The sequence below is a fragment of the Delphinus delphis genome, chromosome 16, assembly GCF_949987515.2.
Source record: "Delphinus delphis chromosome 16, mDelDel1.2, whole genome shotgun sequence".
NCBI classification, from domain to species: Eukaryota; Metazoa; Chordata; class Mammalia; order Artiodactyla; family Delphinidae; genus Delphinus; species Delphinus delphis.
The window spans coordinates 7328786-7354928 of record NC_082698.1 but is presented as its reverse complement, the minus strand read 5'-3'; the positions used below and the strand labels follow the sequence as shown (position 1 = coordinate 7354928).

The window sequence follows — 26143 nt, the reverse complement described above, 5'->3', positions numbered from 1 at the left end:
GGTCAATGTGGACGCCACAGTTCTGCCCTTCTTGCTCTCAGAGTAGCTGATTTTTATCATCTAACAATGTTGCATCCCAGGCTTTCATTTCAGCCTTGCCGTTGCACTAGATGGAGGTTCAATCTGGTACCAGCACGAGGTGCTGACTTACTGTTACTGAAAAACTAACCAGATCCCTGGGCTTTCAGAATGTCCTAATCAGAATTCAGAAAAAAAAAAAAAAATCCAATCAATCACAGTGTTCTTTTGCACTTTCTAACTTTCTTCTGCCCTCCCTGCCAGTTGCTTACTGCTTAAAATCTAATGAGTCAAATCTAATGAGTAATGATTCTTACTGAGTGAAAGTGAGTAAGGAAACAATTTGGGGGAAGTACCTGTAGTGTGTAGGAATTATAAAACCATATTCCAGCCCTTAACTGAAACTATGTACAGAGCATTTTACTAAGATTTTGATACAGCATCTCTTAAAATGTAAAAGTCTCTCCTATTTTTCCTTTTCTACTTTTCAATCTCTGGCTGATTTATTTTCAGATTAAAACAAAATTCTAAAGGTCCTTCTACAAAGCACAGACCAAAGCAGCAACTTGGAAAGGGGAATTATTTTGATTAACATTGGTAAACAACCTGGAAAAATCATTGCTATTAGCATGACTTTTTGTCATTCTGAAATAATACACTGAGACAAAATTTTAGAGCTGAGAGTGAATTTAGCAAGGCCACTGTCATTTTAAAGATCTCTCATGTGGTTATTTACACATTTGATATTTTTATTTACTGGGTATAACTAATCAGGCACATATTTTAAAATAATGACGATAAAGTGAATATTCAAGGGAGCCACTAGGGTAATATGAACCAACCCCCTGCACTGGAGATTTTTGTAAGTATGATGCCAATGTCAGTTCTTAGTTTATTATCCAGTAAGCTGATTAGCTAGTACAGATTCAATTTGACCTCAAAATCTGCCAAGCACCAGAAGGCTGTCCCTTCAGCCTGCTGTTTCTGGTAGGGAACAGGGACAATTTCCTCGGGGAACGCACTTGAAACATTACTTTTAAACTAACCAGACTCCAGAGGGCTCATAAAAGTACGTTTGCCTTTTTATCTGCCCTTCCTTGGTTACCCTGCTGGGATTTCTCTCCCCATGCCCAACAAAAGCCTACTCCAGGCTTTTTCTTTGTTTTGTTTTTTAACTTTCAGAGATACAGAAATATTTATGGATGAAATGATATGATGTCTGGGATTTACTTCAAAGTAATATGGGAACTAGAGAAGCAGATAGGGATAAAATTGAAATAAGACTGGCCATGAGTTGGTAATTGTTGAAGCTGGGGATGGGTCCTGGAGCTCATGATCATAATCCTGCAGGGAACATCCTGTACACACGTGGGAACTGCCCTCAGCTACCCACAAGAGGAACTGCTGGGCTTATATCCACTTACAGTTTTACTGAACACTATCAAATTGATCTGCCAAGTGCCTGAACAAAGTGACATTCCCCCCAGTCTCACCAAAATTTGAGAATTAACATTTTTATCAATCTGATTTTTTTAAAGTGATATATCTCCTCTTTGCTTTCAGTTACATTATCCTAATCACTTTGAGCATATTTTCCACATTTTCTGGTTCTTCAGGTTTTTCCTGTGAATTGCATGTTTCCTGTTTTTCCAGATGACAGATGAAATCACAGAGATTTCTCTTTCTTCTTCCCTCCAAGCAGTAATACGCAGCAGCCTGCTTGCGTTTGCCTATGAGAACCAACTGTTCCATTTTCTAGAATTTTGCCAACTGGTTACCAAATATTGGCAGCTCAGCATTGGCCCTGGTGGGAATGTGTACACCACGGCAATCAGCAAACATTACACAGCAGGGCACCCATCCCCAGAGAGTCTGTTGTTACCTGATCACTACTGCCTCCAAGCATTTACATCTACACATGGCCTGGTTCAAAAGAGCATCAAGGTGAACCTGAGGCATGGATGATGGAGGGGTCCCTTGACTTGAAACTGGGACCAGAAAGGGCTTAATGGCTCTGTTTCCAGTACTCAGCATCCCTTGGTGGACATAGGCAGGGGTGGGGTGGGCAGTGCCTCAAGGGCATCTAGGAGAACCTGGCACTCCTGCAGCAAGGTGAGGTAGGCTTGGACACAGGTCCTGGGGTAGAGTCTCTTCCTTGGCCTCTTTCATTTCTGTGTCAGGTGTGGGACCCAGTGTAACATGAAAATATGGGGATCCTTGTTCAAAAGCAAGAAAAAAAGCCTTTCCTTTCTTCACCTGAGATTTCTCCATCTGTCATGGTGTTCTTTATTTGCTATTTAATGCCATGTTCTCTCGGACTTGAGGATATTTGCGGGGTGAATGCAGTATCCCAGTGTCGCCTGGGATCTTGCCTGGTGACTTGGCACATGGGTGTGCGTGACCCACCCAGATGCCTGTGCCCAGGACGCCTCCCGGAGCAAGGGCAACTGTGGTCACTGCATCGCAGCACCGGCGTGGGCAGCTGAGCCCCCATTCTGGGGCGGGGGCAGGGAGGTGGTGGGTGGTGACAGCCTGGGTGAACCCAGGCTCTGATGCCCTGGTGCATATGCTCCATTGACCCATCAAACTTCACTTACAAAACAGAAATTCAAAGATAAAATTACTAAGAAATAAATTCAAGAGAGCAAGCAACCGTGGAGCGCTGGACCCCAAGTATGGGACCTCCTGAGTGTGTGGCCCTTGGTGATGCCTCGGCTGCACGCTCTGAAGCTCACCCTGAGGCCAGGCAGCACCCAGGCCACCAAGTCCCTTTGCAGCTGAAGCCTCCCTGGGCTGGAGCTGTATGAACCTAGATGTTCTACCCACCATGGGGATTACAATCCACTTACAATCCAGTTAGAGAGCAGGTTTGTTTTCATAGTCCTCCTTTTTATAGTACACTGTATATTTATTGAGCAAATGCTATGGGCCGGGCACTCTGCTACATATAAGGGTTACAAACACAAAAAAAGCTCCCTGCCCTCATGGAGCTTACCATCTGGCACAGGACATAGGCAACTAATAAGAGGCATAAATTAAAAAAATATGGGCTTCCCTGGTGGCGCAGTGGTTGAAAGTCTGCCTGCCGATGCAGGGGACGCGGATTCATTCCCCGGTCCGGGAAGATCCCACATGCCGCGGAGCGGCTGGGCCCGTGAGCCATGGCCACTGAGCCTGCGCGTCCGGAGCCTGTGCTCCGCAACGGGAGAGGCCACAACAGTGAGAGGCCCGTGTACCAAAAAAAAAAAAAAAAAGTATGGAATGTTAGTGGTAGGTGGTAAGAAGAGAGATTGAAGAGGGAAACAAAGTGTCAGTAGGGGTGGCACAGACAGAGGATGGATGAATTAGAGTTAGAATTTTAGATGCTGGGGTTTGGGAAAGTGAGCAGGTTACCTCACCTGAGGTGAGGGAGGGAGAGACTAGGTAATACACTTGTCCTTCACTCTGTGTTCTCTTCCTTATAAATACTACCTAAGGACCAATCAGGGTCCTAAGGATTTGTAAGTGTTTTGCAACACCACCTTTTCAGGCAGAATTTGCTTGCATAACATTCAATTTTAGTAAAAGTCGTTTTAAACATTGGAAATGTCATATTAAAAATATGCTGGGACTTCCTTGGTGGTGCAGTGGTTAAGAATCCACCTGCCAATGCAGGGGACACGGGTTCGAGTCCTGGCCTGGGAAGATCCCACATGCTGCGGAGCAAGTAAGCCCGTGCCCCACAACTACTGAGCCTGCGCTCTAGAGCCCGTGAGCCACAACTACTGAGCCTGCGAGCCACAACTACTGAAGCCTGCACACCTAGAGCCTGTGCTCCGCAGCAAGAGAAGCCACCGCAATGAGAAACTCGCACACCTTAACGAAGAGTAGCCCCCGCCCGCCACAATTAGAGAAAGCCCATGTGCAGCAACGAAGACCCAATGCAGCCGAAAATAAATAAATAAATTAAAAAGAAATATGCTGGTTAGAAACCCTTTTTTTCCCTGTAATCTTCAGGAACTCAGTTTTCTTTGAAGCAGATACTTCATTGACTGTCATATTTTTAGAGACTTGGGCAAGTTATCTTTGGCATCTCCTGACGATGAGGATTAGCATCATCTTGCAATGATATTTTCCCCCTCATTCTTTTGGTTGCTCAGCAGGGTTTCTTCTCACAAAAGCAGAGTGTTAAGTAATAAAAATGTAAAGCCACAGGATGAGGAGAAAGAAAAAGCAATTCGTCCACGTCAGGAAGTGAAGTGTTACTTTAACAGGGTATTTGAAAAAGAAAATCCCCAAATAACAATGGCTGAAATAAGACAGATGTATCTTTCCCATGTACAAGAGGTCTGGGGTAAGGCAGTCCATGCACGGCCTGTGTAATGGCTCCAGGCCATCATCAGGGCTTCAGGCTCCCAACCTTCTGCCCTACCGTCCTCAAAATCACCTCGTGGTTCAGGATGGCCATAGGAGATTCAACCATCACATCCGTACCCTAGGAAGGAAGATAGATGAGCAGAGTGACCCATTCCCTGCCTTTTAAGGAAAATTGCCATAAACTCCCTCACAACACTTTTATATATATATATATATATATATATATAATGTTCTATCTGTATATAACATTATAACATTATGGGCTGGAACTTAGTCACATGGCCACATCCAACTATAATGGAGACTTGGAAAATCATTAAAAACATCAAGCTGGGTAACAGTTTTGTTAGAAACTGACATTTTGTTGCTTGGGAGGGAGAAGAGAATAGATGTTGGGGAAAGTTTCTAACAAGTTCTGCCACACTCACCAGCTTCATTTTCTTTTTAAGTTAATGAAGGCTATAACTCTCAGGAAGATAAATCAATACCTGAGTCCTAGGGCCTTGAAAAGCTACATTCTTGGGTGTTCTCACCCTAACTTTTTAAAATTCAGATGAAAAACTCCAATGGGGAATTAGATTCTGTCATCTTTATTATTTTTGTATGTGTACTTCAATAGTCTACCATTTCACCTGCTTTGGAATTGCACAGATAAGCAGTCAAATGAAAGAAGATTTCACTGTTGTGCTTTATAGGACAAAATAATTTTTAAAAACTTGCCTTTGAGAAAGAAAAGAATAGTACTGGGTCGATTGTCGTGGTATGAGTTTAAGTTCTGCACTATAAAGAAAATCTTTCCAAGTGGGCATCTTATGTTTTTTTCTTTTTTTTCTGTTGAAAATGATTGCCAACAAAGAAAACATCTTCCTCTTGCTGACCAAATGCCAAAATGCAGTATCGGCTCAGGCGCTTCTTATACAGTATGAGTGGCTTTCTGATGGAAAGCTAATGTATTTTTGCTTAAAAAAATAAAGGAGGTCTATTTTGTGAGCCCTTAAGCAAGAATACGCCTTCCTCTTGAAGATCCATTTTCTTTCCTTCTAATGGTGACAGACGTTGTCTGCCAGCACAGCCACACAAGAAAAACGTGATGTTTCAGTTCCAATGACTCTGGGCCACTACGATGTCAGTTTTCCTTTGTGCATGGTGACGCAGGGATTCGACCGCTAATATTTCATTCGTGTGGGGGGGTTTCCTTTATAATTAGAGAAGCTTTCAGGAATATTGTGTTAACACAAAGCTACATGTCATTTGTGAATCTCTCTGCTTTATTGAAATGTATTTATCATTGAGTTAGAGCTGGCTTCTTAACATAATTCTTTCCTACTTAATAATATAAAAGATTCCTTGTCTCTAATCCTGATTTCAGTGCTGGAAATCTTGCAGACTCAAAACTATCCCATCTGACAAAATCATAAAAGAAAAGTCTATTATATCTCCCAGCTGGGGAAATATAGTTTAATTGTTTAACGTATGAGGATGACTGGCATTAGACTCAATCTAGGCTCCAACAAATCTTCCCTTTTGTAATAAATCACTTCATTCCAAAGAGACACTGTGAAAGAGATAACCTATCAGTTTATGGACTTAAACTTTTTTCCTGTCGCTTTAAGAAGACTTTTCTTGATGATGCTCCATTATTTCACTGGAATGTTTCTGTACCACCTCTGACACCCATCTTTTCTGAGTTTTGCTATAGAATGGATTAGTATAATTCCTTTTTATTGGCATAAAAACATGTTGTAGTAGACAAAGGAAAATTCAGATTTTTTCAAAATACATTATCTTTGGGTGGCGTAGTCTTTACTTAGGCAAAGGGATTCAAAATGGCAATAGTTGTTGCCTCCAAGTAAAGCTCTGGAAATATCCATTCTTTTACTTTTGTTCTACTGGAATTTCTGTTGGCTGGAGAACCTCCATTTGTCCCTCCAGACCTGTTATCCCCTTGCTCTGTGCCCCTGGGGCAGACTGACCTATAGGGACTGCTTCAGTGTCTGCCTAGCCTATGGTCACCAGCTTGGTTTGGCCAGTGGGAGGTCCTGGCAGAGACTGGAGGGAGGACAGAGGGCTCAGGATGTTTACTCTGGCTTGTCCTCTAGCTCCTGCCAGGTGGCCCTCCCTACAACAACTCCTCTCTCTCCAGGATTTGGTACTGGCTGTCAGTTATTGCCAGCTCAGGGCTGTTTCGCCATCCTCGTTGGTTTTCTTCTGCCCACGCCTGTGTAAAGAATTGCAATGTTCCCATTTGTGTGTGCTATGTATTTCTGCCTGGGACACCGATATGCAAGTCTTCCTATGACAACCTCTATGGCGAGAGTGGTTATTTGGCCTCAGACTTGTTTTTGGAAATGTTTTCATCATGAATAGAATTTACAGCAAGGCTGTGGGCCATTTAAGCACTCCCTGCTGTTTGTTTTTCACTACTAGAGTTGTAAATTGTTTACATTCTCACAGAACGTAAAAGAGGAAGGATGCAGTTTTGCAAGGTATATGTACAATTCAACCAGTTCTCGAGCCGGGCTGCTGACATCTTGCTAGAGCTCCCAGAGGCTTGTCAAGTGATGGTGTTACCACCGTGGCCCAGGATCAGATGAATGTGGTACCGAGTGGGCCCTCATCTTGGCAGTATCTTCTTTCCTGGACCCACCTGTGCTGCAGGGAGCATGGACGCCTGCTAATTCCCTTACCTGCTTGCTTCCTTACCCCATTACCCTCCTGAGTGCTGACTCTAACACTTCAAGAGAACTCAGGCAAAGTTCCTGAAACAAAGTGCTCTGAAGCTGATGCTAATCACCTGTCCTAAAAGGTGGGGTGAGAAATTCACCCATTTTGAGCACAGTCTTTTTTCAGGTTCATCACTGAAAGAGTTTGGCTTCAAGTTGGTTAGTTACGCTATTTCTCTTTTTCCCCATAATTGGGATGGATGACTCTTATTTTGTGAGTGTGATGAGGTCAGTAAATTGTGATCTTCTGATAAATTCTATTAGCAAAGACCACTTCTTGAAAAAACAAATCATAAAATTAGAGAAGGCATTGATATTTAGGCTTATTCCACACATCTTTTTATAGAAACATCTGTAAGTTGTGTGTATTCTGGGTCCCAGATAGATAGATGGAAAAACCTGGGGAAAGGGTCACTAGGTTACATTGACATTGAGAGCCTGTGTCCTGATTCCTAAAAAGAAAGTCCTGTAACTTCTCTGTTCCTTGGCTTTCCCTTCAATCATTGGAGGTAACACCTACCTGACAAAACTGATAAGAATACAATGAGATAGAGGATAGTAAAGTGCTTTGAAAATTTAAAGATTCTAAAAACACCAATTGTTGTTGTCTAAAAATATATAGTCTAAAACAGTGGTTTTTAACCTTTTTGGGTGATTAATGCCTTTAGAGACTTGACGAAAGCTACAGACCCTCCCTCGCCAGAAAAGTACAAGCCATCGGAGGATTTTCTTTTACAATTTCAAGGCATCTATGGATCTTCTGAAGCCCATCAATCCTTGGAAAAATTTCATAAAATACATCTTATTTTCTTTTTAAAGATTGCTAAATGCAAAAGTTAATGTGTTAGATATGATTTTCATCAGCATTCATTTATAACACTTGACATTTAAAATTCTTCACAAGATATATATAAATTACAAACCAAAAGAAAAAGAATCAAAAGGAAGTATCAAACTATTCTTAGTTCTTGAACAAAATTTAAATGCATTAGGTTATTGAACTAGAATAATGATGGTTGAAAAGATCCTGAAGTATAAAATCAAGAAAGCTAAGTTAATTAATTCATTCAATAAATATTTCTTGAGCACCTGTATGTGTCAAGGGACATTCTAAGTGCTCAGGATACCCTAGTGAATCACACAGTCAGGATATCTAAAATACAGAGGTGGTACCTTGTGTTCATTGCTAAAGCTGTTAAAACTCCAGGTAATGTATGAATCCTGGCAGCTAATGAGTTCATTAGTTACACAATTCATGCTTTACTCCTTGTGTGGAACAACTGAATAATTTTGTATTGGTCATAAAACTACATTTCTGTCTGGTCAGCCCTCTCTTAACATTTAGTTTGCATGTTTTAAATTTATAGCTTGGGACTTCCCTGGTGGTGCAGTGATTAAGAATCTGCCTGCCAATACAGGGGACACGGGTTTGATTCCTGGTCCGGGAAGATCTCACATGCCGCGGAGCAACTAAGCCCGTGCACCACAACTACTGAGCCCATGCGCCTAGAGCCCGTGCTCTGCAACAAGAGAAGCCACCACAATGAGAAGCCCGCGCACTGCGACATAGAGTAGCCCCTGCTCGAAGCAACTAGAGAAAGCCTGTGCGCAACAACGAAGACCCTATGCAGCCAAAAATAAATAAATAAAAATAAAATAAAAATTAAAAAAATAAATTTATAGCTACTATAAATCTTCCACATTGAAGGTAACAAAATATTGTGAACTTAATGGTTTTATCCCAGGTTTGAAGCTACCACACAGATTACTGTCTTTGGTCCACAGTTAGAATTTACATATTGTTTTTGAAGCAAATGAAATCATTTGCATGAATCACTCTAATTAACTTGAGAAATACCTGAATGACATGAATACTTTCAAATATTTTGAAATATTTTTAGACTATGTGTCTCTGAAATGACTGGAAGGAAAGGAATGAAAAGTATTGTGGCCTTCCTAACTTTGTGGGTTATTTATCATTTTAGTGTTTGGCAAAAAGGCAGAATATTTTCAATTCCATGAGCATTATATAATAAGACATGTAGTAAAGTATTAGAAACTAGGTCAGAATGTTTTTTTTCCTGTGTGTGAGAGTTTGTGTATGTGTGTGTGGGTGTATGTGCGTGTGTTGGGGGTAGTAGTGGAGGTGTCACCTTGTCAGCACTGAAATGGGAAGAGGTGTATTTATTAAAAACAATAAATGGAGTAAATATTCCTTTTGAGGTTGTTCACATGGGGTTAGGTTTAAAGAATATTTGGGGTTGACTGGGTATCAGCCCTACTTTTCACTTTTTCAGGGTTTCCTAGTTGAGACATTTTATCTCTCACTGAGTCACCCATCTTTCCCACTACCTCCTGCCTCTTTTTTTCTTCTCTCCTTGCTCAGCTAATCATATTTACCTGCAAAACGCACCCTTATTTCCCATTCCTACTTTCCAAGGGAATTGCATCACTTGCTACCCTGTGCTCTGTATTGCAACATTAGTAATCTGATTTTCTTACATGAAATTTGCCTTTTTGTCCTGAGAAATGAACAAAATCCAACCTTCCACTACTTAGATTAGGGTCTCAATCTTTGTGTCTGTGTTGTGGTCACTTTGGAATAATTTTTTAAGTGCATAAAATGAATGAGATTATAAGGACACCAATTAAATTGAAATATAGTTCTCAAAATATTTAAAAATCTATAATATTCATTTAAGTACTTTCAAAATAACACATGATATAACAACTTAGTGGCAGGTCTAACGGCCACAATGATTTTGTAGTCATGATGAAGATAAGCCATATTTTGAGACAGCTACAACTGTAATGTGTTCTAATAAATCTGTGATTTCTGTGGGTGCCAAAGCCACCAGGTCTGTTCATATTTCTGTGGTTTGTTGTCTGTGTTGATAATTGATGTAAATGCTACATTTCAGTTAAAAGTTAGTGGAAATAAAGACGTAGTTTTTCCTATCTAAGTTCACAGACCCCTAGAGGGTATGGAGACCCCAGATTAAGTACTGTCCCCCACTAGACTGCAAGCCCCCTGATGCAGAGACAGGCTTTTGTTTTTGTCCCTGCACAGCCAGCACTTGGCACAGTGTCTGACATAGAATAATTCCTCAACAAACATCTGAATTAAGTGAAACGCAAAGCAAGGAAACCAACTTAGGATTATTGCCAGGGCTCGTCACCTCTTATCTCAGTGAATCTTCAGTTAACTGCCAGGGAAATATTACCTTTCTCAGACGAGGAAACTGGGACTCAGAGGATAGCTATGCGGCAGAGCAGAATTTAAACTCAGGTCTGTTTGACTCCAAAGTCCGCGTCGTTTCCACCTCATATTGTTGCCTCTTACAAACTTGTCTGGGTCCAGAGAATAACACAGATGAGGTTATTTCAGATAGTTGTTGTCTCCAAACTTCTTAAAAAGACTCAGTAGAATTTCAACAATTCTCTCATAACTCAGCAAGTCTACTTTATGGGGATATCTTGTTGAAGTTTTGTGACAATGTCTTAATCTATATGATCTTGTTACTATGAGCATAAATTCTTACCCATCCAGGCAAGACTGTCCTAGAACAGACCAGGACTTGGGTAAGTCAAGCAAGCTGTATTCTGTCTGATGCCTTAACACCCATACTTTGCCCTTCCGTGAGATTTTGTCCCAGGCAGGTTTGCGGTTGGGTTGGCCTCAGTGGGGGTCACAGGAGGATCCTATATTCCACAAAACAGTGGCATTTATGCACAAGAATGGATCAGGCAACATTATCATTTTTTTTTTTTTTTTTGGCTGTGATGGGTCTTCATTGCTGTGCGCGGGCTTTCTCTAGTTGCAGCGAGCGGGGGCTACTCTTCATTGCAGTGCGGTGGCTTCTCTTGTTGCGGATCACAGGCTCTAGGCATGTGGGCTCAGTAGTTGTGGCGCATGGGCTTAGTTGCTCCGTAGCATGTGGGATCTTCCCGGACCAGGCCTCGAACCTGTGTCCCCTGCATTGGCAGGTGGATTCTTAACCACTGCACCACCAGGGAAGCCTGCAACATTATCATATTGCGTTTTCTGCTGCAAAGAGGTTTTTCCACGGAGGAATCATGTATAATCATGTACAGTAAGTGGAAGATATTTTGTAGTTTATAGAACTGAAATTTTCTGCAATACAGCTGAGAATTTGTTCTCATAACAAGTGAAGTTTCTAGCCTTTCTTTTGAGGGAAGCTCACCAATTTTGTACAACTTGCTTCATAAAAGCACAGATTCCCCCAGCAGTCCCTGGGAAAGCTGGACCTGTCGTCATCTCCTTCAGCTAAGTGCCTTTAACTTCCCTGATTTGGAAATGTCCGCCTCTAGGTTGCCTCTGCCATCTGGCCCCCCTGTTCCAGGCCTGACTCTGGGCTGCTGAACCATGTTGGGAAAAGTGACTCCTTTTGCTTTTCTTTCTTCACTCTTCTTGGTTTGCTTCCCCACAACCTTTGTCCCAAAGTCCCTCTGTTATCCTCCAGCTCCCAGCCCAGCCCTTAGCAGGTGACCCGCACTTGACTCCCCCAGGAGGAGAAAGGGTATGAAGTCCACTCCATCACCTGTTCTCCCATCAGAATTTCTCTGCAACTCTATTTTTCACATCTTCCTTTTCTCCTGTTTCTGGGAGAGAAAGCGCCCCCTCCCCATTCCCTTAGCGAGCTAAAACGCATCAGTCCGCTCTGGATTACCTGCCTCCTGGATTTCAATCCTTTATTTTTTCCCCTCTCCATCCTCTCTCCTCTGTTTATAAAAGTGCTCAGATATGCTCATTTTAAAAAGTGTGTAAAAGAAAACAAAACCTTTCCCTCATTCGTGTTATTACTCCCTGTGTCTATTCTTATATCTCCTGCCTTCCCTTCCTTGCCAAACGCCTTGGACTGGTCTGTAATCACTGCTTCAAAGCCCACACATGCCTTCAGCTTTCGGAATCTGGCTTCTGTCTCCACCATCCTACTGAGACCTGTTCTCTGGAAGGTCACTAAGACTCTTGTTTGTCAAATCCAGCGACCTTTTCTCTGTTCTAATTCCTAAGTCTGTGGAATCTGACACTGTTTGTTACCATATTCTTGAGGCTTACCACCCCCTGGGCTTCCAGAACACCTTTTCATCTCCTGGCTTTCTGACCCATCTTTTTCTCTTCCTTTGGGAGTTTCTCTTTTTCTATCCCACTCCTGTGGCTTCAGTGGCAACTTCTACATTAGATAACTGATGTTTATCTCCAGGTCCAGCCTATCAAATTTTTAGCATTTCCCCCTGCTTACTGCACATCTCCTCCTGAGCCCAGCATCTCAACATACCTCGTCCAGCGGTCAACATCGCCTCTTATTTAGTTCCTCTCCTGTGCTTTGATTCTGACTTTCAATTCTTTCATCTGCCCCAGATTCAGACACCGGAAAACCCTGAAGTTCTATGGTCACCCTATTTCACTTCTGACCCCTCCTTTCCATTCCCACAGCTACTTTGGTTTTGGGTTCTTGACTCTTAATTGGTTTCTCTTTCCCTGATTCTAGTTCTACCCTGGTTTGTCCCACAGGTATTCCAGGTTAAGGTATAAGTACTGGCTCTTGCCTGCTCAGAACCATTCCATGGCTTTCTACTAGTGAAGGAATTAAGTACAGAGCCACAGTTTGGCGTTCAAGATCTTCACAGCAAGGCAGGAAAAGTAAAATGGGATTTTATCTTCTCTAGGTAGTTTGAAAAACACCTGAAATAAAACTCCAAACAAACTAGTTGTCAACAAAACTATAATGTCCCTACACTTTAGTAAAAGGGTTGTAAGAAAAAGAACATTTTTTTTGCAACAGTGGATACTTTTTTCCCAAATGAAATATTTCTCAGAAATATATGTAAGGAGAATAATTTATTCTCTGTGCCAAACAGCACAAATTAGATCCTTCTTTGTGACAGTGCTGTCTGCTGCATTTGCTGACATCCTTTTTACTCAAATGTGGTGCATTGAGAAGGAGATTTGACTGGGGAATCAAGAGCTTTGTGTTCTAATTTTAGACCTAGATGTCTGGCTTTTGGTAAGTCACTTAAAATCTCTAGGCATTAGTTTCCACACCTGCAAACTGTTGGTAAGTCACTTAAAATCTCTAGGCATTAGTTCACACATCTGCAAACTGCGGGCCTGGGACAATGTCAATATCTGGCTGCACATTACAATCACCTGGGGAGTGTGTTTAAAACCTAGCCAATGCAAACTCTCCTCCTGGGGATGGTTTCGGTAGGTCTGGGTAGGGCCCAGATAGGTATATTTTGAAAAGCTCCTCATGTGTAGCCAGGGCTGAGAACCACTGGCTTGGTAACAAGTGCCTTTTCAGTTTTACCATAGAGTCACTTTTGGATTTGCTCTTCCTCTCAATTACAAGATGGTTTTCGTTTGAATTTACTCAGCACATTCCACCTCCTATTGTCATTATGGTTATTTTTGTCTCGTCTGCTTTCCTATGCTCTAGTTCCCACAAACACAGAATGTGTCTTACTCACCTCTGTGCTTGTTATTCCTTGACACATGGATTTTAAGTTTGCTAAACTTCATGAAGAGTTAACAAGCTTACTTAAACAATATCTCTTTTCCTTAACAAAATGAATTACAACTCAAACTAAACAAAAACACCTGATTCTGTGGTTCTTGGTAACTTGCTGGTGAGCTTCAGGAAGGGCAAGCTGGAGGTTCTCAGAGGCTCTTAAAATATTTTCAAAGTGAAATGTTGGTGGAACCATTTGTTCTTACATAATAACGTGGTTTAATTTTATCTACAATTGTGTTAATTATATGTTTGAGAATGTGTGTTAAGTTTTGTAGGTAAATGACTGTTGCAGTTTAAACTCTGTTGATGAGTCCTTGAGCAAATAATGTTGCTCCGGGAAGGTGGTGGTTATTAAAACTCTCGACATCACAGGAATGGCTGCAAGTGTAAAATATACCACTGATTAGGAAAGAGGTTGTTGATGAGAGGAAGCTATATCAGGTATTTCTCTTCAGTGGCCATAGTGAAGCTATGAGAATACCAGGCATAGTTTTACTAAATGAAGTCACCACCCGAGTTTTAAAAATCGAGTTAAACTCTGAATAATACATTCTTTCTGTTGAAGCTGAGGCGTCCGAAACTTCAGACGCCTCAGTGCTTTTTGACAGTGCTAAGAAGTTTACAACTTTTAAAGACTCTCTGTGTTTTTACGGTCATTCGAATTCTTGAAATAAAACTTGCAGTATGAAAAATGCAAGGCAAAGTCTCATTGAGAAAAGCAAAGCTCCCCAGCCTGAAAAATATGACATACTCATGGGGTTTTAGTAATTGGGTAAATGATTTAGACTACTTGGCTATATTTACATTAAAAAAAGAAATATATGAAACATCACCATATAACATATTCTCTTTGGAACTTTGGCTCATGTAATTCTCCCGGCAGTTTTTCCCCCCCATGGCTATAATTTAATCTCTCCCTTACATTTACAATTTACAGTAAAAGCAAACCATTAGAAAATTAGGTTTACCCAATACTAGAGCTAGGAAGTAGTAAAAGAGAGCGAAAAGCAAAGTATCCATGGCTTTTTAAAAAATTAATTTTATTGAGATATAATTGGCATACAACTCTATGGCTTTTCATCATGAATATATGCATGTACTTAGGTAATACATACATTATAAATTTACACATTCACAAATATAAATGGATAGCTGCCTCGAAGACAGGAATAAAAAAAGACATTGTAAAAAAAAAGATATGAAAATGCAATTGTCTCAACCTAAACATTTATCTTCCCTGGTGTCTTATCAAGAGCTTGAAGCTGTATAAGAAAAAGTGATGCAGAATCTGTCACTAAGTAGTTCACTTGGTGAGACTTGGGAGTTGACTTAGAAGTCGGCTGTAAGAGCAACCGAGACCGTTCACTAGGAGCTGGGCAGCCACAAGAACGTCCTCCCGGCCGCCCCGGCTGCGTCCCCGTGCCCCGCGCACGCCGCGCCGTCGCCTCCCGGCGTGCCCCGCACGTCGCCGAAGTCCCGCAGCCCCAGCCAACCGGCCGCCGCACAGGGGGCGGGACCCGGGGGCCGGCGCGCGCCGCCGCCTCACAATCGGGGCCCGGCGCCGGCGTGACGTCCCCCTTCCGCGGCCCGCCTTCTGCGCCCGGAAAGAGGCGGCCGACCATTGGCTGCGCCGCTGGCGGCCTCGGGGCCAATAACACGGCGACGAGCGGCGGGGTCTGGCCTTGACGTTGTGCTGCTTGCCGTGGGGTTTTTTTTGGCTCCGGGGCCCCTCACCGCCGCCATTAGGAGCCCGCTGCTCCCGAGGCCACCCCCCCCTCCTCTCTCCCCCTCCCCCCCTGTGTCCCCCCGCCTCCGTGCCTGCTCTCCGCCCCTCTGCCCCCGCCTCCGGCAGCGGGAGTCGCGCGCGGGCCCGCGGTGACCATGTCCTGACTGAGGGGAGAGGGCGGAGGCGGCAGCAGCGGGGCGGGCGGCGGCGCGGAGGGAGGCGGAGAGGGGCCGGGCTCGGCTCGTCGCCGCGGGCTGCTCGGGGAGTCGCTGCCGCCGCCGCGGCCGCCGGGCGCCGAGCGTCGGACGGGGAGGAGGAGCAGGAACTGGAGGAAGAGCCACCGCCGCCGCCAGGTAACCGGGCCCCGGGAGGGCGCCCCGCTGCAGGCCCCTCGCGGCTCCGCCGCGGCCTGCCCGGGCCCCTCGCTCCCTGATGGCGCCCAGGCCGCTGGGTCTCCCGGGCCGTCCGCCAGCGACCCCCGGGTAGGCGTCGCAGGCGAGGAGAGGGGAGGCGGCAAGGTCTGGCTCCTCCGCGCTTCCATCTTGGGCTTTCCCGATGGGGGGACAGGCCCGGGGCTGTGGGAGGGTGGGTCCGCTCGGCTTGTTTACCGACCATGGATCAGCCGCGGCTGGACGCGCCGCCTGCCTTGCCACCTCTCTTCCGCCAGATGACCCCCCTTCCCCCCGACTTCTTTTCCTGCCACCTCCGGGTTGGGGAGTGGGGTTTCTCTCGCGCTCTGCGGTAGGCCCTAAATACTTGGGTCCATCGCCACAAGTTGGTACTGGGCCCCAAACTTCGGTCCCTTGGCCGCTTCCTCTTCGCCTCCCGCGGTGGCCTTCCGTTGTTGCCTTTTCTGTCCTAGAAAGATGGGGGGCGACGGGGGTGGGCTGGGGAGGAGGAGCTGGAACTCGTGGCAAGATCGTCTAGCTCTCTCGCTCGCGATAACGATGGTTCCGTGCAACTCTCTATTATTTTCTCCGCTGTGGTTTGGTGTGGGTCGTTTCACAGACAAAAGGACTGTAATGAATACTTGCGTTAAGCACAAGGGACCAGCAGTTTAGGTTCAGCCTGGAAGTTTGAACCGGCCCATTATCTTTGAGATAACACTGGTGTTTTGAAACTCTGGCTGAGAATTTGGTATTTCAGTCAATTGATTCCATAACTCCGTAGGCTATGAGGTTAAACGCCGTCCTCTCTATCCAATATTTTGGTCTGTTTGCTCACCGTATGAGCTGTTATGTTGTTGTCAATAAATTTAATGTACAGTTGAAGAGAAATCTTTACCTCATGGAAACGTTATATAATGAGTGTTTTTTCTAAAGTCTCTTTTTAGTTGACTTCTTTATCACTTGTGCGACCTCAAGGGTACCCATGTTTTTATCAAACGTGGATGACTCAGTATTCAAACCATAAGCCAGGGGAAACCATAAGGAATATTGATCTTGGCTTGTGCCAGGGGTCTTAGGAAAGTCATTAAACTAGGTTTGTGAAAAATTAAGCTGGATCTCTCCTCCTGGTTATTAATATTATTAATTAAGTGAGGCAGTTGTAAAGAAATCTAGAATCCTGATTCCCCCTTGATTTCTGGATCTTATGATGTGCAGTCACCTTCTTATACTAAAGTTTCATAACATTGTTTTTATAGGCTGTCGGGGACTGAGAGGACAGTAATGGCACATTTTAATCTTTGGGGAGGATATTATTTGAATGTCATGAGGGATTTTTATTTCTGTTGATGTTTCAACACCTTTTGTTAATGCTTCAGAACATTGAGACACCCATTTATTTACTCTTGAAATGTGCTTGGGTTAGTATGATGAACTCATTCATGGTAGCTTATGGCCTTGATCCAGCTCTGTGTGCTGATAAGGGTTTGGCATATTGCATTTAAAGTCAGAGGATTAGCATAGTTTTGGAACTCATGATCCAGATGTAGGATATTTGAGGTAAATTGCCTCCTGTGTGTAACTGATATAGTGAGAGCTCTTCAATGTGCTTTATACTTGTATCGCTTTTATAGTAGATGGAGGCTTTAAATAAATGGGAGCTGCAAAAGTAGACCACTGTAGCTTTTTATTTAACTTGGTTCAGCGTTATTATTTGAGCATTGCTGCTCACTTCCCTCCTTCCCCAATAATAAGCTTTTGCACCTGGGCTTTGAATACGTTTTCTCCCAGTGATGTGTTTCACCTGGACTATTTGTGCTCCGCTAATGCCTTGGGTAAATAATATCTTGCACATTTTAACACTCACCTTCTCACATCACAACATAAAAAGTTCCGGAACTCTCCTTGTTACATGCAAAGTAAGGTTTAAGCTCCTTGGTGTGGTTTTCAGGTTTCTCTGTAATCTGGCCCTGATCCATTCTTCAGTCTTAACTCATTTCTTCCCTTTGTGAATCTTTAGTTCCAGCCAAACTAACTTGTTTGTTGTTCCTGTGAAGTCCCTCCTCTTGGCCTTTCTTTGTGCCTTTCTTTCTGTTTGAAACTCTTTTCTGCTTGTATTCACGGATACTCCCTTTACTCTGGGCCCAGTCTCTTGAGAAGCCTTTTTGACTAGTTCAACCCCAAGGGATCTATTCATACCTCTCCTGTGTGGGACTGTTTTCTTCTTCTTCTTCTTTTTTTTTTTCTTAGCATATGCTAGCCTGGATTTCAGTTTATCTTTTTATGTCTTTATTCGGCTTCCCAGTTAGATTTTTAAGACCTTTGAGGAGTGGGTATGAATCCTAAACCATGTATCTGTGGAGACCATATATTAAGCACTGAAAATATGAATACGTTGACAAAGTATTTTGGTTATAGAGTTGTTCTAGAATATGAAGTTTGTACTCCTCTGAGTATTGGAGTTGCTGATTTCAAAGTTGGACTTTGATGGGTTTTTAAAAAAAAATTTATTTATTTTTGGCTGCGTTGGGTCTTCGTTGCTGCGCCCAGGCTTTCTAGTTGTGGCGAGCAGGGGCTACTCTTTGTTGCGGTGCGTGGGCTTCCCATTGTGGTGGCTTCTCTTGTTGCGGAGCACGGGCTATAGGCGTGTGGGCTTCAGTAGTTGTGGCACGCGGGCTTAGTAGTTGCGGCTCGCGGGCTCTAGAGCGCAGGCTCAGTAGTTGTGGCACACAGGCTTAGTTGCTCCGTGGCATGTGGGATCTTCCCGGACCAGGGCTCGAACCCGTGTCCCCTGCATTGGCAGGCGGATTCTTAACCACTGCGCCACCAGGGAAGCCCGGGCTTTGATGACTTAATGAGACAAAATATTTGAAACCATGGCTGTCTCTAAAAAGTTTTTTTTGGCCAGTATGTTTATATCTATTATCAGCATGGTTCTCTTTCTGTAGAGGATGCTCAACATTTTGATAATGGTATAAGTACTACAGATCTGTAGTTTACTTCAGATTTGAGTTTGGGGCGGTTACTTTGGTTTGAGTTTGGCACCAGTGGCACTGTTGTCATTGCCATATTTGTACATAGGTAACATTTAGCATCATGGGCAGGAGACAGTAATCTGCAGTCTCAGTTTGCATCCTTAACCTCAGATGTTGGCAGCATGTGTCATTGATCATGAGGCAGATGAGACTCAGGAGAATGTGTGATTCACTGCTACCTGTCAACACTGTTGGAAGAAACACAAACAAGCCCATCCATAGTATTTTTGTATCCCAAGGATAATTACGTGTAATTATGTAGCACATGGGTGGTTGCTGATGTAGTTGGAGAACAGGTGTGTACGTTCCTCTTGTGTTGTATGTGTGAGTGAGAGGCCTGATGTTTTATGGATACATAGTCTCCTAGCAGTAAATCATCTTGATTTATCCACTGCATCTTTGTGGAAACTTGTGTTCTTCCTCCAGTTCATCAAAATATTTTTTTTCCCCTGAAATTGACTGGTTTTTAGAAACTAGTTTACATAAAAGCTTTTTTTTTAAGCTTCAGAAACCTTTTTAGCATAATTGAAGCTAAAATTAATCTGTTAACTTTCCAGAAATACTAAGCATTTTTACTTAGGCTACTTGCATTTGTAAAAGGGACTTTCACAGAATTACATCAGTAATTTCACCACTTGAGAAATCTGGATCAGTAAGCATTCATTCTTTGCTCTCTGGGAGGGTCGTATTTTGGTTAAGATTAAATTTTTGAAAAGAGTCATTAGTTTGAATTTTAAAGTGGAGGTTGGTCAGGAACATAAAATTTATTTTTCAGGTGCCTAGTGAATTGAACTTTTTAGTAATGAAAAAACTAATTTCCTTTATTTTTTATTCTTTTTTTTTTGCGGAACGCGGGCCTCTCACTGTTGTGGCCTCTCCCCTTACGGAGTACAGGCTCCGGACGCGCAGGCTCAGCGGCCATGGCTCACGGGCCCAGCCCCAGCCGCTCCGCGGCATGTGGGATCTTCCCGGACCGGGGCACGAACCTGTGTCCCCTGCATCGGCAGGCGGACTCTCAACCACTGCGCCACCAGGGAAGCCCCTCACACTTTTGGCTTTTTATTTTGTACAGTTTGGCAAGTCAGATTTTTATGTGGATTGAATTTACATAAATAAAAAATATTCGAGTGGATGAGGCATTGTTGGAAATCAGTTGCATATATCTCCGTCTTTTAAAATTTTTTTAACAATAACAGCTTAATTGAGGTTTAGTTCATAAAACAAAAAATTCACACTTTTAAAGTATGGAATTCATTGGTTTTTAGTGTATTTACAAAGTTATGTAACCATCACCACTATTCAGCACATGTTCATCACCCCCAAAATAGACCTTGTACCCATTAGCAGTCATTCCCTGTTTGCCCCAGTTCCTGGCAACAAGTAATCTACTTCTGTCTTTATGGATTTACCTGTTCTGTACATTTCATATAAATGGAATCAAACAATATAGTCGTCCTTTGGTATCTGTGGGGGATTGGTTCCAGGATCCCTCTTGGATCCCCAAATCTAGGGATACTCAATTCCCTCATATAAAATGGCAAAATATTTGCATATAACCTACACACAACCTCTTGTATACTTTAAATCATATCTATATTACTTATAATACCTAATACAATATAAATGCTATGTAAATAGTTGTCAGTGCGTGAAAATTCAAGTTTTGCTTTTTGGAACTTTCTTTATATGACCCTTGGTATCTGGCTTTGTTCACTTCACTTATCGTTTTCAAGGTTTATCCATCTTGTAGCATGTATCAGTACTTCATTCTTTTTTATGGCTGAATAATATTCCATGTATGGGTACATACCACATTTTGTTTATATTTATCTATTCATTGATTGATGGGCATTTGAGTAGTTTCCACTTTTTGGCTTTTTATGAAATATGCTGCTGTGAACATTTGTGTACAAACTTGTGTGTGGACATAAGTTTTCATTTTTTGGGGGGTATATATTGATACCTAGGATGGAATTGCCGGTTCATATGGTAACTCTGTGTTTAACCTTTGAGGAACTTTGTGACTGTTTTCTAAAGTGGTTGTACCATTTTTGCATTTATACCAGCAATGTATGAGGGTTCCATTTCTCTACATCCTCATCAACACTTGTTATTGTCTGTCTTTTTTATTGTAGCTGTCTTAGTGAAGTGGAATCTCCTAGTTTTTATTTGCATTCCCTAATGGCTGGTGGTATCGAGTATCTTTTCATGTGCTTACTGGTCGTTTGTGTATCTTTAGAGAATGTCTACTCCAATCCTTTGCCCATTTTTCAGTTGGGTTATTTGTCTTTTTATTGTTGAGTTGTGAGAGTTTTTTATATATTCTGGACACAAGTCAGATGACTTGCAAATACTTTCTCCTGTTCTGTACGTTATCTCTTTATTGATGGTGTACTTTGAAACGCAAAAGATTTTAATTTTGATGTCCAATTTATCTGTTTTCTTTTGTCACTTGTGCTTTTGGTGTCATCTCTAAGAAGCCATTGTATAATCCAAGGTCAAGAAGATTTGCATTTCTTCTAAGAATTTTACAGTTCTTAGCTCTTACATTTAGGTCTTTGATAATTTTGAGTTAAGTTTTGTATATAGTATGAGATAGGGATCCAAATTTATTCTTTTGCAGAGGGCTGTCAAGTTGTCCCAGCATCATTTGCTGAAATTCAGTTAGCTTTAGTAACATAATTATTCTCAGCCATCAATTGATTATTGCAAGACAGTATTCCCTGGATGTATGAAGAAATTATCCTTACTTTGCAGATGGAGAAAAGGATTTCTACTGAGTGTTGCTCATTAAGTTGCAGCAGTACGCTTGTGATTGGAATTCTGAAGGCAAGACCATTTCTGTAATGGTTTTTTTTGGTTGTTGTTCTCGCCGTGAGGCCTATCATTTCTGTAATTTTTAACAAACCACTTTTAAATCCTTTTCTGGTTGGGGTGGGTAATTAACTTCATTTTTTGGTATTTAATGAAGTTAAAGTTTGTTTTTAAACAGGGGAACGACAGGAATTTGTAGAACTTTAGACTAATCTTTGGAATACTATCCTTTGATACCAGGAGAATATTGAATTGCTTTTTATTGTCTAAATGATTAGTGAGCAACTGTTTTATAGCAAACATTGTTTATAGAGACGTAAAAGTGAATTTTTCAGTTGATCATTAGAAAGAAACCTTATTCCACAAAACTAAGTACTATGAAGTGGTAAAGAAGTGACTAAATTAGCACAAGATTAGGATTGGGTCAAGAAGGGTTTTACAGAAGTGGGAACATTTGAGCTAGTCTTTGAAGAAGGAGTGACAAGTTTCTAGGTATATATAGAACCAGGTAAGAATGGGAGGTGGGAGTGGGAGAACATCGTGTGCAGAAGCAATTGTAAGTGAAGGCATGGAGATATGAAAATTACATGCCACATATAAGGACCAGCAGAGGGTACAGTATGGCTAAAGCATGTGGATGAGGTTGGAATGGTGCTCATAGCACCTGGATATGAATGCCTTATTCCTTCTCCAGTCCCTGATCCTCTTTTTCCCCTTGAGCTAGTATTGTCAAGGAGCTGGGAAATAGAAAGGAGAAGTGATCCTCTTCAGTGTGGATCATCTTTACAGGTGGGAAGAGGGAAGGGTTCTCTGTCTCCGTGTGTGTGTGTGTGTGTGTGTGTGTGTGTGTGTGTGTGTGTGTGTGTGTGTGTGTGTAGGGGGATTTGTTTGAGGATATTTGTTGTATTAAGCTTAAAATCTGAAGGCCTTGTTTTTATAGAAATTCATTCAAATTAAGTTAATAATTGTTGGGCACCTGCTGTGTGATCTGAGATTGTTTAGGATTTTCAAAAAAGTAGATTACATGAAATACTGTTACAAAGACTACCGAGTTAAAACATTTAGTAACGACTTGTTCAGTGTTAAGCATTTTAGAAAGTAATTGTACTGGATGTTCAGATAACTCTACAAACAAGACAAAGTCTCTGTTACTTGTATTTACATTCTAGTATAAAGAGAGAGCAAACAAGGAAAAACAAAAATAAAAACAAAAAACAAAAAAACCCAAACCAAACCCAAGTAGTGATAGGTGCTCTGCAGATAATATAATGAAAGTAGGGTAATGTGGTGGAGAATGACATCAGTCTGGTGAGGGAAAATCTTTCTGAGGTGTTATTTAAACCTAGCTTTTGATGACAAGAGCTGACCATGTGAAAATATGGGGAAAGAGAATTCTAGGCAGAGGAGAGTTCTAATACAAAACTCCTATGGTGAAAATGAGCTTGCTTGTAAAAGGAACAGAACAAAATCCGCTGGGGAATTTTAATTTTATTCTGAGTGGGTTGGGAAGCCATTAGAGGATTTTAAGTCCTTGTGTTGTGACCTGGTTTATGTTTCTAAAGGATCCACCTGGCTTCCATGCGAGGATGGTGGATAGAATAGAAGCAGCAAGATTAGTGGGGAGGTTATGTAGTAATCGTGAGAGTTGATGGTGGCTTGGACTAGGGGTATGGTAGGGTAATCTGGAGAAAAATTCAGATTTTGGGATTTGTTTTGGAGGTAGCGTCAATGTCTTGTTGTAGATAGAGACAGTAACTATATACAGTCAGTCCATCTTGTAACCTAATATTCACATTTCGTTCTAGGGAAATAAGTTTTTGTAACTCTGGAAGGCTGTGGTGCATTTGTGAGAGAAAACAGGAGTCAGAATCTGGGCTTTACTTCCTAAAGCTTTGTAAGTGTGGACAAGTCATTTCACCTTTCCTGAAGCCACAGATTCCTTGTCATTAAAATGAAGATACTTGTACCTCAGAAGGATTCTGGGGTACCTTACAGGAAATTACCTGAGGGTTCCGAAGATGAAGTGAAATAATAGAAGTTTTCTGTGACCTGAAGCTTCATATAAAATTTAAGGTGGTGTTATTTCACGCTGACATTTGTTCATAATATTAATTATTGGATGTGGATCTTGACATTATTGGTGTTAGCCCTCGTGTAAGGACAGGAAAGGCATTACCATAATTTTTTCAGATGAAGAGGCTTGGATCTTAAGGGTTTGGCCAATATCCCTGACTTAGTAAGAGGTGGAGAGGGACATGAACTCACATCTAAAAAGTGCAGTACATTTTTCTCTATATAAAATAACAAGAGATGGAACTGATCTTCCCATAGTAAAATAAAGTAGATTTCCCCTTAATAATGCTTTGGTGAAAGGCAGTAAATCGCTGAAGGGAAATATTGTAGGATATTCTTGACACACACGTGTGTTTGTGTTTGGAAGGTTCTTTTATGTCCTGTTTAGGATTTTTCACCTTAGTGTTGGGGTCTTGAAATTTTTAAAGCGGCTGAATAACAACACCAGATTTTTTTTTTTTTTTTGGACAGATTACTCTGGCAGAGATATGGAGTATGAAGGTTGGAAGACCAGTTAGAATAATAAATAAAATATTTGAGAGAAATGATGAACTAGGGCTTGGTTGTAGGGGTAGAAAAAGCAGACAATTCTTGAGAAATTTTTAGATATAGGAGGCCACATTTACTCTCATATAAAAGGACTGTTGTGTACCTATTTCTTGGTTTTTGTCAGAATAACAATGATGTATGTGAAAGTATTTTGTAAATTATAAGGTTTATTGTGTGATGTGGACATATATAAGTACAAATGTATTTTTCTCCCAGAACTGTTTGAAAGTAAATTGCAGACTTGATACCCCTTAATCTCTAAATATTTCAGTGTGTATTTCCTAAAAACAAGGTCTTTCTCTTATGTAACCACAATAGAGTTATCAAACTCAGGAAATTAACATTGCATGATTAATTCTTATAAGAATAAGATTCTATAAATCTTATTTAAATTTTGTCAGTTGTTCTATTAATATTCTTTATAAAGACAAAAGAAAATCTCAGATCATGAGTTGCAGTCTATTGCCATGTTTTTTATAGGTTCCTTTAACTGGAACAGAAAAGTCCTTGTTTTTCATGATATTGATGTTTTTGAAGAATATAGGACTAGTAATTTCGTAGAAGGTCTCTTAATATTGGCATTTCTGATATTTTTGCATAATCAGAGTCAGAGTATGTACTTTTTAGCAAGAATGCCACAGAGGTGATGTTTTGTTCTTAGTACAACATATCAAGAGGCAAATGATGTCATTACTGGTGTGGTTAACTTTGATTACTTGGTTAAGGTGTCTACCGGGTTTTGTAACATACTAGTTATTGTTGGGAGATACTTGGAGACTATTTAAATATCCTGTTAATTCTCAAATTTTCACCCACTAGTTTTAACATTCAGTGATGATTCTTTTCTGAATCTGTTGTAGAGATTGCCTAATGGTGAATTTCTAATCCAGTTATTCATTTTGCATTTATTAGTTTGATTTCTGTTGTAAGGAAGAACTTTCTCCTCCATTATTTATCTGTTAGTTTGTGTGTAGAGTTTTGTATATTTGTCTTAGTCAGTGCTTTAAAAATCCTTTACTGTTGTTATTTATGTGGATGCTTGAGTTGATCCAGATTTGGCCAGTGTGAGCCCTTCATGCTAATTTCTATCTCTTTTTTTTTTTTTTTTTTTTTTTTGCGGTACGCCGGCTTCTCACTGTTGTGGCCTCTCCCGTTGCAGAGCACAGGCTCCGGACGTGCAGGCTCAGCGGCCATGGCTCATGGGCCCAGCCGCTCCGTGGCATGTGGGATCCTCCCGGACCAGGGCATGAATCCGTTTCCCCTGCATTGGCAGGCGGACTCTCAACCACTGCACCACCAGCGAAGCCCTCTATGTCTTTTTTTAATTAAAAATTTTAGGTGTGAACATATTTCAGATTTTATTTTAATTTTTTAGAGCAGTTTTAGGTTCACACCAGAAGTTCTTGTGTCCTTTTTTTAAAACTTCCCATTATTCTTTGAGAACTGATTTTTTAAAAAAAATGTTTCCTGGATATAGTGACTGAAAACATTGTTAAGAAGTAGATTTTTAAAAATAATCTTTAGTTTTTAGAGCAGTTTAGGTTCACAGCAAAATTGAGCAGAAAGTACAGAGGGTTCTTATACACCCCCCCCAACATGCATACCTCTCCCACTGTCAACATCCTGCAACTGAGTGGTACATTTGTTACGTTGATGAATCTACCATGACACATAATTATCAACCAGAGTCCATAGTTTACATTAAGGTTCGCTCTTGGTATGTACACTTTATGGGTTTTGACAAATGTAGCATGGCATGTATCTACCATTATAGTATCATACAGAATAGTTTCACTGCCCTAAAAATCCTCTGTGTTCTGCCTGTTCATCCCTCCCCCTCGCCATCCCCTGGCAACCACTGACCTTTGTCTCCATAGTTTTGCCTTTTCCAGAATGTTATATAGTTGGAATCAAACAGTATATAGCC

General features: G+C 41.6%; 1 protein-coding gene across 2 annotated transcripts in view; it reads left to right on the top strand.

Annotated features, from left to right (window-relative positions):
• Positions 1-15043: 15043 nt before the first annotated feature.
• ZRANB1 (zinc finger RANBP2-type containing 1) overlaps positions 15044-26143 on the top strand; it is a 69079-nt gene continuing 57979 nt past the window's right edge. For both annotated transcript variants that reach the window (XM_060033870.2, XM_060033867.2), the window contains exon 1: positions 15044-15712. The gene's annotated coding sequence lies outside the window, so the exon portion shown is untranslated. The remainder of the gene's footprint in view (positions 15713-26143) is intronic.